The sequence below is a fragment of the Acipenser ruthenus genome, chromosome 21, assembly GCF_902713425.1.
Source record: "Acipenser ruthenus chromosome 21, fAciRut3.2 maternal haplotype, whole genome shotgun sequence".
Taxonomy (NCBI): Eukaryota; Metazoa; Chordata; class Actinopteri; order Acipenseriformes; family Acipenseridae; genus Acipenser; species Acipenser ruthenus.
Window position 1 is genome coordinate 30402805 of NC_081209.1, and position 12894 is coordinate 30415698.

Consider the following 12894-nt stretch of genomic DNA (forward strand, 5'->3'; position numbering starts at 1 on the left):
CGCGAGGAGTCTGTTTCTGTATATTCTCTTTACTCCTGGTACAATGACCGCATCCCAGACTGGTTGTCGCTGTTGTAACATGTCCAGGGCCCTGGAGCTCACAGGTCCGGCGGAACCAATACAGCGGCAACAAGGAGGCTGCGGTTGCCTTTGTATTTACCGTGACGCGGTAAATCAGACCATTTACTATGGAGCACATACCCCGAGACGACCCCAGCCAGCACGTTTCAGACACATTAGTAATATGTAATAAGTGACGATGAAGCTAATATTTAGAGCACGTTACCCCTTTAATAATCTACCCTGGGAAATTCTACAGTGATGTTGCGCTTTTCCATGGTTATATGCATTTACCGTACTTTACCATTGTTAGGTATGTTTTTTTAATATACCACTGTGGGCTTTGCGACGCTTATCTATGCATTACCATGCTATGCACTGTTACATTTTGCTACGCTTTTACTACAGGACACTTTGATAAGGGTAGTGTCTCCTCTAGAGCTCTTTGCAGTAAATAGAGTTTTATTTAAGTAAGGTGCTGAGAAAATAAAGATTTTCAGCTTCGATGTGAGCAAAGGTAACAGAACCGGTGTTCCTCCCTGTGCTAGGCTCAGATAGTTCTGTTTTTTTCAGTACAGTGACCTACTCTAAGAGTCATGCGTTGAACAGGGGAGGCTGTCACAAACATTTCCACAAGACCTCTTCACTACAGGCCCTTCCGAAGTGCCTGGGAAGCAAGGGCACTGAGCTTTAAATTCATGCCCGTCAATACAGATATTTAAAGAACAACAACACTGCTGTCCTATAATATATGAACCACATGTGTCCTGTGCACAGCAGCTCCTTCTAAAACATGACAACACCTGCATGTTCAAAGGCGTTTTCTAATTCATTTGCCAAAAAAAAAAAAAAAAAAAATCTATTCATGCTTTTGTTAGGATGCATCTGTGATAACAGTATCCTTTTTTTTCTTTCTTGGGTGTAAACCCAGTCCATCCTCTTCTTTCAGTGAAGGAATTTCCTCTCTTTGGACTGGACTTCCTGCAGTCTGTGAAGTTCTTATCACAGATTAAATAAGTGGTGTGATCATGATCACCAGTAATAACTAGGAACTGGAACATGTGTTTGCTGGTTTGTTTTGGGTGTTTTATTTTTAATTTTTAATAGGAGTATTTTGTTACTGCAGACAACACAGAGTGGTCGGCACCAAGTGTGCTACAGTTGTGAATGCTTAGATTTGGACAGAGGGAGAAACACACACACACATTGTAAATCAGGGGAAGATTATTCAAGATACCAACCTGAGAAAGGCTATGTACGGTTCTAACTGGATCCCCAGCAACTAATGACAGCGCAGTTACAATATGACATGAAAGATTAGGGTACATGTTAGTGTCCCGTTACCGTGTGATGATGTTTACAAACATTCGGATTGCTTCTTTTTGCAATTACTTAACGTAAACTTTGATCAGTCTGTTAAAGTGTTTTCACCCGAGTTCAGGAGCTGCTCTTCTGTTCTTATTGTCTGCAATATAGGCACATAAGATGTCGTCTCTGGATTGTAAAAAGTGTCTTTATATGAGTGAGCGCCAGCACCACCTTGTGCTCATCTGAGGATGTGCAGCAATACAATCGGAATATTGATCCATAATACTGCAGATGACCTGGCTCTTACTTCTATAAAAACTAATCTAGCCTGCAGGACCTATGTCTATGGCAGTATAGCCAACTCGAATTGAAGTGCAGCTGCTGAAGTCAGAAAAAAACACATTGACATACACGTATCACTTCAGTTCAATAAAAAGCACATTGATAAAGACGCATCAGTTTAATAAAAAGCAATACACACAGTAAGAAATGCAAAAGGACAGTTAAAAATAACTTGACGCTTCTCAATCCAAATCCCCAGTATGTAACATTTAGCACAAAAGACACTCCACTGACGAGTTTGCTACAGTAGGTCATGTAAAGGTCTGCTAGTCTTTACCAACAATGGGGTCGCTAAACCTTTCTCTCTCCTCCTGCTGAGGTTCGAGATCTTGTTCTGGTTTTCAGTGAAAGGTTCTCCTCCGCCATTTTAATCGAAGCAGTGGATCAGTCATTTCCACGTCGATTCTAGGAGGAGGAGGAGGAGGAATGCTGAGGAGGCGCCACCAGGTGGAGTGTGTCGATAGCACCACTAGATGGCGTGCTTATCCTAACTTTCTATGATATGAGAGCGAGTGCAGCACAGCACGCCTCTCTACACAGGTCACTGCACTGCTGATATGAGAACACACAGAGGAGAGTTTGTAGGGGATTAGTGAAGCAGTCTTGAGCTGTGGCTTCCCTTATCGAAGCTGTCGCATTTTTCCATACTATCAGCACCTTTACCATGATTTTTTATACTTATAACATGTTTAACATGCCCAGTTTGCTTATTAATTCCATATCTCCATTGACATCTAATTGCAGTAATACACAATTTGGAATTACAGTAGCACAGTTATTTATGGTCAGTCAGTCTAGTTAATATTTTCCTATTATTTGTCTGATATTTATTTCTGTTTAGCTGTAGTGTTAGGCTAATTGTTTTCTGCTCAGAGTAGAAGCTTTGAGTTTTGCATGTAGCATTTCTTGCATACGTTCATTATAGTAGCCTACTTCCCATTGTTGGATTTTTTTTTTCATGTCGTTGTTATGTTTTTAACAGAGGAAGTATTTGCATTCAGTGTAGAGCCCTGCACTCTGAAGAACAAAACATCCCCACAAGACCTGTTTCCTTGGCAACAGAGGCCTGCATCTAAATTTAGAATGCCGGAGCGGACTGGTTAAATAACATTCTCCGTGAAGTTCTGTTACCTGACATTAATATAACAAGCTACCAACCCCCTTTACATACCCAACATGCAGACAGGGCTGCTTCATGAAGGCAAGTACATACATGTAAACAGACAGGGCTGCTTCATGCAGGCGAGTACATACATGAAAACAGACAGGGCTGCTTCATGCAGGCGAGTACATACATGTAAACAGACGTATACAATATATATTGTTTTTATAAAAGCTATAAAATAGAAATAGTAAAAGAACTACCTAATGATGTAATACTGGAAGGAGCTTTTTTTTATTACAAGCTTAAATTAGAAACAACAACTGTATGATTTTTCAATTAATGAATTTGAACTTTCTGTTTGTCATCTTTACAAAACCTGAGTACAATGTAAATGTCAGAAAGGCTTTCGTGTCAGAGTTGGTGAGGGTGTTTCCGTCCAGATCACTTCCTTACTTTCCTGCCCACTGCTTCATAAGCAAAATTGTGTTCTATGCAAATAACATTGGGATAATTCAGAACTATATATATATATATATATATATATATATATATATATATATATATATATATATATATAAGGTATTGTTTCCTTGGGGTTATATAACAAAAAAGGGACACTGTCCCTTTAAGAGAAATACTGCAGTAATTTTCCATCACGCAACAACTGCCAACGTGGCAGGAATGATTGTGAAAGTGAGGCACCATGGGGGAGAGCTGAGCCCTGATCCAATTACCGTTGCCTAGATACTGAGGTCGGTATGCAGGCAGCAGCATTATGTGGGATTGAAAGAAAAGTCCAAACGAATCTGCTGGAGAAAGCCTCACAATATTCCAGTTACAGTATCGCTTTTTAGTTTTTTGCAGGTTGACCCCCCCCCACAGACACTACTAACCCAACACAAGTTTCCATGGCAACGCTTTGGTCTAAAGCAGGGTTTTCAGTCTTTTTTTTTAAAAAACTGCACTCCTTCTGCCTGGAGGTTTCACTCGACTGAATGGCACCACAGCTGCAATAAAAGAAAGGCAGAATATTAGGGCAGCAGTGTGGAGTAGTGGTTAGGGCTCTGGACTCTTGACCGGAGGGTTGTGGGTTCAATCCCCAGTGGGGGACACTGCTGTTGTACCCTTGAGCAAGGTACTTTACCTAAAATTGCTCCAGTAAAAACCCAACTGTAAAAATGGGTAATTGTATGTAAGATAATGTGATATCTGTATAATGTGAAATAATGTATAATGTGATATCTTGTAACAATTGTAAGTCGCCCTGGATAAGGGCGTCTGCTAAGAAATAAATAATAATAATAATAATAATATTCTTTTAATATATAATTTATTCACAACAGTTTGGGACTGACAAACTGATGGTATAGAACAGAATACCAAACAGTGGGCTTAATTCTTCAAACTTTTAATGACATGCCCTTGGATGCACAGAATTAAAATAATTTGGGAATCTATTTGGAAACCCTATTCGCTTCCTATTCAGCAAAGTTATTATAAATAATACAGAATAGTCACTTTACCATTTACATCCCGTCTCAGCATAATTATGTGGTGCCATTCATGTGATTACAATATGAAAAACATGAACCTCAAGACAATACTATAATAACTTTGAGATATAAAAGGACTCTGTATAACCTTCTGTCGCTTTTGCACTTTCTGTGCCCTTGTGTTTTCTTCCCTTGTTTTTCTTTTGCCAGTAAGAAATGTATCCATTTTAACAGCCACAATTGCTGTTACTAAAAATACAGCCACGCCTAATAAATAAAACAAAAACCGTTGAAGTATGAGTATTGTGATTAGTTAAGTTATGCAATTAAGTTGAAAACAGCAAATTTAATGAGCAGCACAAAGCGCTCTCCAAAGGCAGAATCACCAGACCCCTGCTTCACACTTATATAGTGGAAATCCACTCAATCGAAATCACGCATTCATAGAGGTGAAAAGTGCGGCCTTGATAGGTTTATTTATTTATTTATTTTTATCTGTGTTTCACTTTGAGCTGCTAAGCAAAAGTGAACTATTTCTGCACAGTGGTTTATATATAACATATAATACCTTTAAAAAAATCTATTGACGATCATTATTTTAGTTTTATTTCCATTTCTGAGTCGTCTTGCGTACCCCCTATGACCCTTAGAAGTCCCCCCCAGGGGTACGCGTACCCCCAGTTGAAAACTCCTGGTCTAAAGGATTAGTGCAGAATCTTTTCAACTCCACTGGAACAAGCTGAACCGCATGTGTGGGCTTTGCTGCATCGTGGTCAATTGACTGCAGAGTGCCACCACAACCAGGTTTTGTTTTACATTGAATAAAATGGATTTACCAGACTGCATTCTGTAACAGTTTAGCCTTATTTTGCCATTATGTAACGTATACATGAAAAAGGGCAAATTGGGTGAATAATACATTTTAAACACCACGATGCATATTATTAAATATGTATAGAATGTATAGTTCTTTTTTTTTCTTAAAGTTTAATGTAGCTTTTTTGATTTCCTTTTCTATTTTTCATCCTGTATCATTGTTTTGTGGACAGTGCAGCAGTGTGGAGTAGTGGTTAGGGCTCTGGACTCTTGACCAGAGGGTTGCGGGTTCAATCCCAGGTGGGAGACACTGCTGCTGTACCCTTGAGCAAGGTACTTTACCTAGATTGCTCCAGTAAAAACCCAACTGTATAAATGGGTAATTGTATGTAAAAATAATGTGTAAAAAATAATGTAATTGTTGTATGTAAAAATAACGTGATATCTTGTAACAATTGTAAGTCGCCCTGGATAAGGGCATCTGCTAAGAAATAAATAATAATAATAATAATAATACAAGGTGCTCGCTCGCTCCTTCTTGTTGCTAGGCAGAGTTTGCTTTTCTACAGCCCTCTGAGACCAAGAAGAGGTTTTACATCTTGGATGTGATTGGTCAGTGGTGGGGTGGAGAAGGTCTCTGTAGTGCTTCTGCTATGAAGTTTAACAACTGTAGTGTGTGTGTGTGTCTGAACAGAATCCACACAGCGTTGGCTCATAATTGCAGTCTTGGCACTTTGCTGCATTGGGTATTTGCTGACTGCAGTAGGTGTAACAAACTTAAACATGCAAAACTTGTTTTAAATACGTCCCTTCGAAGACAACAACCTAAAAAAAGAAATACAGGTTCTAAAAAACAAATTAAGAAAAAAATACCTAATGTACAGGTGGATAAAGGACGTTATTTTGACAATATGGTGGACATTTTCCTTCTTCTTCTTCTCTTCTTTCCTTTTACAACAGTGCATGCCAACCTGTATGAAAAGCAGCCTCTGAAGGGCCGTCATTAGGTCACAGAATTCTGGAGCTACAGATTTGTGGAACCCCAGTTAGCTATGAGGCCAATAGAGGCGAACCCTGTGGTCTATGTACGGAGCACTCTCCAGGTGCGTCTTCAAACGGGAGTTGTAGGCTGGTTTCGTTGTGTTATTCAACACGCCATTTGCCTTGTCAAATGGGCCTCATTGTATCATACCCACTGGTTGTCGTTGGCTGAGTTTGGTTCCCATAAGAGGAAAGGACCCTTTTCCTCATTGTATATATTTAACGTTTTTAGGTAAAATGCATGCAGACTAACTCCTACTTGAAGAATTTCACACAGGTTTGCAAAGAAAAAAATAAAATAAAAAAAGTGTTTCCTAGTCATGTGACACATTCAGGTCCTTGGGAACTAGCCATTGCCTTTGTTTTAGGTCAGCTAGAGTAAGGGCTTACAGTACCATGTGCTCAAGGATGCTGTGCGTCGCCTTTGTTTCCCCATGTAATCACTGTGTCAAAGGATATGTGTGAGAGGCACATATTCATACACCAGAGTTAGCATGTAGGAGGTATATATATATATATATATATATATATATATATATATATATATATATATATATATATATATATAAAACATAACAAAAACAAACCATCAACAGTATCTGTAGACTAGAGTCCCTGTACTGTTGCTAGTGACAATACGAATGTGTAGCTGTATAATGGACCTACACACTGTCGGGCTTGAGAGGCAATTGAGTGGCCATGTTCATTACAACTGGGCTCTGTTAGTGGGATGTGATTTGGTCTGTAGCACACTTTGAGATTGAGTTTATATATTTTAGGCAGAGCGCACTCTGAATGGGGCCACTGAAACAATATTATTTCTAAAGTCGACTGCACTTCAGCAAGGCTAGTCCATATTTTCCCAGTACTTGCACTTTGTTGACTGGTATATTGTAACATGAAATGAAATGTATGCATGATTATTTGCTATCACTTGTGAAGTCCCCTTGTAAATTAGAGAATTAATCTTGATGGAAACGACGCTATTGTATAGGTGAATTATATTTTCAAATTCAAATACAATGTGTGTTTAATATGTGTTTAAATCGGGGGAATCAGGGGCAGATACAGGGAGAGATCAAAGTAACACAAAAGAAAAAAAAAATAGCAAATAGTTAAACCCACACAACAAACGCTAGTTAACAAATTAATAAACATGAATGCAACAGCTTAGCATCCGAACTCCCTCTCTCTGTCTGCGGGACGGCCAGTGCGACTGTTCTGCACAAGGCTGGCAACTCGTGCACAGGAATGTTGGACATTTAAATAAAAACTGACCCACGAGCGTAATCTGATTCAATTGCCTTTTATCACTCGGTGAGGTAAGTAATCGCGCTTAAAATATAATATTTTACAACTTATTTTCAACAAGTCTCCTTCATTCAGACGACTACATAACACAACGAAGCTATAATATGACAAACAAGAATAATAACGGTTTTTTTTTTTGTAGACTGTCAGATCAAGGTGGCACCGCAGTTGGCATAGCGTAGATGAATTGCCACTCGGCATCTACGGTGGATTGTGAATATAATTCGTTATTCCGTCGTAGAGTCCTTATTTATTAATTCTGACTATGGGTCGTTTAAAAATATAAAAAAGCAAGTACGGTATTTTCTGCGCAGGTAAAAAAAAAAAAAAAAAAACAAGAAAAAAAAACATAATATAAATGAAAACAATAATCATGAGAAGCCGAGTTGACGTTTTCGACGGTATAGCCAATCACTAGAGTGATGGAGGGGGAGCTACCCAGCGTGCCTGTGTGCTGGAGGAAGTTGTGTTGGGTTATACATTAAAGAGAAGGGCAGCCCGTGTTGCTGAGACTAGCAGAACAAGCTGAGGCAGGAGGGAGGACGGGCGTAGCAGACAGGCTCTCGCACACCCATAGCACAAAATGGCAGGGACAAAAAAGAACGAAAAAACGACTAGATCCAGCGGGGAAACAAACGGTGCAGAGCACGGGGAAGAAGGAAGAAACATTTCAGCCAAGTTAGGGTAAGACATTTAAAAACATACTGGTGATTTAAACTCGGAACAGGCGTGTGTTGAGATGTGACAAAATGGTGGAAAAGAGAGAAGGTTCCTCAGCCTTGTTTAAAATGGCTATGGTGGGGCTTCAGCCAAGAGAGGAAAGGCAGCATTTAAATGTGCTTTTCCAAACTAACTACATAGCAGTTAGGTGCTGAATTTTGATAGAAAAAAAGGTTCTTTTTAGATGTCACAGAAATTGAAAAGAGAGAATATTCTTTGGAAGGAAAAAGGTGCAGTTTTTGGACCTACGCATTTTTAATGTGCTTTGTCCTTGAGAAGAACAAAATGTCCTTGTCGGAATTTAAACAAAAAACCCAGTAAAAATAAGGATAACAAAGCAGGAGAGCCTGCTAAACAGTAACTTTTAGAGATCTTTTTAGTTATGGACAACAAACACTAGGATTTGCAACGAAATTTGCTTTTTTGTAAATAATTGTTACATTTTATATAACCTTTTTATATTTTGTTACAAAATAGTAATCGAGGAGATGAAGGATGTTATCAAAACCTGGTTCAGACAGCATTGATCTTAAGAAGTTTACAGAAAATGTTTAAGAATAACTTTTGAATCTTAGAATTGTTTTAGATTTAAATGTATTTATTATGAAAATATATCAAATACAAATAACTACTTCAAGAGACTTGTATGAATGTTATTTTGACTGTGATATTTGGGGAACTGTTCTTCATTAAACACCTTGTTTTATTTTTTGTTTTAAAAAAAAAGAAAATATGTTTTTGGGGGAAAATGTATGGGTGTTGGCTTTTAACTCTTTATGACCCAGATGAAGGGGGGAAAATACTTGTAACATAATTAATACAATTCTGGTTGTTTACTTAAGATTTTAAGGTAAAACATGGGTATATAGACAGAATAAACAGTTTTTATCACAAAGTCACCAATTAATGTGAAATAAACATATGAGTTTAAGATGGGGTAATTCACCTTATGCACTTATGAAACTCTTCACATACACGTTTCCCCCTATTCTGCTAAAAGATTACTGTTTCAGCACATTTAGGGTTGTTGCTTTCTTAAACATGAATTCAAACAATATGCTTTGAGTTTGTTAATTACATTGTGAATTTGGTTCCAGCCATGTTTTATTTTTGTAACAGAAAAACAATACTTTTTTGTTAGTCTTAAGAGATGACAATTCCTTGAATAGGTTCTAGATACAGGGTATCTGAAGTGACCAGAAGCTACTTCATGTTTAGCAGATGATCAAGCTGTTTGATTTTAATTCACTATGTACAATATTATTAAATCCCTTGACATTTAGTTTCCACCCCATAGACCAAGCAAGCATTTTAAAAAAAAGTTGGCAATGCTGCCCTCAAGCTTGAATTTCATTTTTTAAACTGAATTAGACTTCTATTTTTTAGTGCCAAATGGTTGATTTTGACCTGCATCTCTTACATTCATGTTCTGGTTAAGATCACATTCTGTCAGTTTACCATTATATGTTTTAAGTGGAGGGTTATTCACTACATTAATTTACCATCGGCAAGGGCAAGGTGGATAACCCAGATTTTTTTTTATTTTAATATCTCGCATTTGAAGGATGAGGACTGTTGTAGGAAAGGGTTAATGTGCCCATGGCAAGGCAACCAAAGATTTTGTATAACCTTGAGTTTCTTTAAACTCCATCAGAACAGTTACACCAATGCAGTTTTATACTTTGTGATGTAACCATTGGCAGTCATTTACTGGCGATGAATTAAAAAGTAAACATCCAATGCTGTTTTATTAGGGTGTGGGGCATAACACCCAGTAGTCCCCTTTAGTTTGTATATATATACATATTTACGTTGAGATTTAATTTCACTTTGATATAAATCAAACCGGTTAGGTTTAACTAATGTACTATTTCAGTTCAGTTAGTTTTTAGAACATTATTTTTTTTCTTGGTCAGATAGTTAAAGCACTGCAGCTGTAATATAATCTTAGGGGAAACTCAGATTCCAATGAACATACTGTTTCAGTTAATGGGCAAATTATTTTTGGGGGGAGGTTAGTCTCAAATTCAGTTGAAGCTTTGAATCTGCTTATACTTGTTTAGTTAGTAAATTATTTGCACACTCATGACCTAATTAACATAACTTGATGGCCTTTTTTTCTAGGACTCATTTCAAGCAATGGGAAGAAGACAAGAGATGAATGCCGCCTTCTAGCAGGTAAATACATATTTTTTGAAGGCAAACCACAGTGCCACTGGTTAATATGATTATAATAAAATAATTAAATGTTCAGATACGGTACTACTTTTTTCTATCTGTTTAATCAGTCTGGTATTAAATACAGTAGATGTTTATGGCAGGCAAGTCACACTTCTTGGTCTGCATCTCCATGGTTTTGAATAAAGCCACATTGTTTCATGGAGTAACCAGTAGGATGTGCTAATAACAATTACTTGTATCTTAAGAACTATAGGCTGTTTCTTTACTGTGTAACTTATTATTATTTTTATTATTTATTATTTATTTCTTAGCCAACGCCCTTATCCAGGACGACTTGTTACAAGATCTCACGTTATTTTTACATACAATTACCCATTTATACAGTTGGGTTTTTACTGGAGCAATCTAGCTAAAGTACCTTGCTCAAGGGTACAGCAGCAGTGTCCCCCCACCTGGGATTGAACCCACGACCCTCTGGTCAAGAGTCCAGAGCCCTAATCACTACTCCACACTGCTGCCCTATATATTTTAAAAGGTGTAAATATCAGATTAAAATAAATACATTTGGTGTAATTGTTCCAACATACACATTTATTTTGTTTTTTAGATTTGGCACGTTTGCATGGAGAACATTTGTCTGATGGGAGACAAGAAACAGCTGGGATGTCTGATGTAAGTCTTGTATGTTTTGGTGTTTTATATAAAAAGTGATATGTATTGCAATGGGGATTTACTCTAATTAATAGGCAAGAAGAAATCTTCCTAATGTAAATAAGTCTTCAGGTTCAACTGATTTTAAAGTAAGCATTCAGACTTTTTTTTATGCAAAATGTATGTTGCAGTTCACAATGTGGTTCTGTATAGCAATGACATGCAGAGTTCACAGTTAACTCGCGAGTCTTTCAAAAACAAAAATATCTACTTGTGGTTAGGATTTAAAACTGCAACAAATAATTGTCCCTCAGATTGCTAAAGGAGCCTGATTTGAATATTAAAAGGTCTGTGGTTTTGGGTACAAGGCAGCCATTTCCTTGTGTTCCGCTTCAACATGTTTGCAGGAAGTGAGAAGCAATAAATTCTGGTAGTTGTGTTATTTTTTTTTTTTTTTTTTTTTTTAAACTTTTTTACAAAAGTTAATTGGGTATTTTTGGTCTTACAGCTTCAGTCGACCAGAAAAAGGTAAAAATGTACATATCTTTAGCAAAGACCTGTAGAAATAATGATACTTAAAATCCCCTGGCCCTAAATGCTTGATTTTAAGAAGTATAATTTGTCATAGCTGAACAAATGTACATAAACAACATTAAAAAAACAGACCTAGCAGTAGGACTACCAGATTTGCAAATTCTTGTATACTAACTGCAGTAAACTAAACTGCCGTTTTACACCAAGACACTTTCTGATAGTGCCAAGTTCCACAAAGCACAATCTCCTGTGCCTATTCAGAGACTTCAGTAATTTAAAATCTGCATTGCTAAAACAGTCCTCCCCATTTACCAAGTGCCTCTGCACTAGCACCTGTGAAACAGTGTTCCCTTCTGGGGGTGGTGGCTTGGAGGCTCGACCCCAAGCCTTTCCCCGGTCAGGACAGACTGAGACCCCAAGGAATCAGTCCTATTGGAATGGATTCATTTTTAATCCAAAAACAAGTGTGCAGAATTCACGTGAGAAATTTGAACCTGTGCATTTTAATCGGATTTAAAGATTTTATTATATGATATGTATAAATTGAGTCGGTTCCTTAAGTGGGTAGTTTAAAGTTCACAATTGGATCGGATTCAGAGGCTGTTTGTGAAGGAGGTTTCTATGCCATCATTGGCTTTCATGCTGTGGTTCTAGAATGTCAAATTTTTCCAGACCATTGGCTTGAATTTTCCTGTGACTGTTGGCTCTAAAACAGACATCAGCAAGGTAGTAAACCACCAGATATCCATTTCATGATGCACAGGCCTGATACAAATGTATCATTACAATTACCTAATCCACATAGCAGATACGATTTTAAATGTATCCCAATTTAGCCTGGAAGTTTGTCTACTTTTGAAAGTTTGTGATGAAGTGAACCATGTTTACTTTCAAAAGAGCAGTGTTCTGAAGTTGAAGTGTATGTCTACCAATATAAACTTTCGATAAGAACCCACACAACCTTTCCACCACAAACCATGAAAGAAACTAAATTAGAAGTATAACAACCACATTTTCTGTTCTGAGGCCTACAGCATAAACAGTCCATAAAACAAGATGCTGAACACAATTTGAAAAGGTTTAAGAGAACGTCATGAACAGTTAGATCCTAGTTTAACAAGTGAAATATTTACTTTTAAGAGTAAACCGAAAGTTCAAACTTCTGCAAAGTTCACCGATGTATTATTGTTTGAATTAATTGTAATGGCTTCTCCCTGCAGAGTCGAGCACTGCGTTGCTGATTTGCAAGATATTTTCAGCCTAGAAGATATTCACGAACAAGACTGTCAAGACTACTTGGTAAGTCTTTTTGGATTTTGCATTTTAGTTCTA

The 12894-nt window shown here is 37.5% G+C and overlaps 1 protein-coding gene across 6 annotated transcripts in view; it reads left to right on the plus strand.

Annotated features, from left to right (window-relative positions):
- Nucleotides 1-12894, plus strand: part of LOC117428035 (chromodomain-helicase-DNA-binding protein 2-like) — a 45601-nt gene that overhangs the window by 965 nt on the left and 31742 nt on the right. For 2 of the 6 annotated variants that reach the window (XM_058995544.1, XM_058995549.1), the window contains exons 1-4: nt 7831-8160; nt 10321-10374; nt 10985-11049; nt 12783-12861. The gene's annotated coding sequence lies outside the window, so the exon portion shown is untranslated. Of the gene's footprint in view, nt 1-7340; nt 7488-7829; nt 8161-10320; nt 10375-10984; nt 11050-11536; nt 11557-12782; nt 12862-12894 lie in introns of those variants that run through there. The other 4 variants (XM_058995546.1, XM_058995547.1, XM_058995550.1 and 1 more) reach the window with 4 other exon arrangements.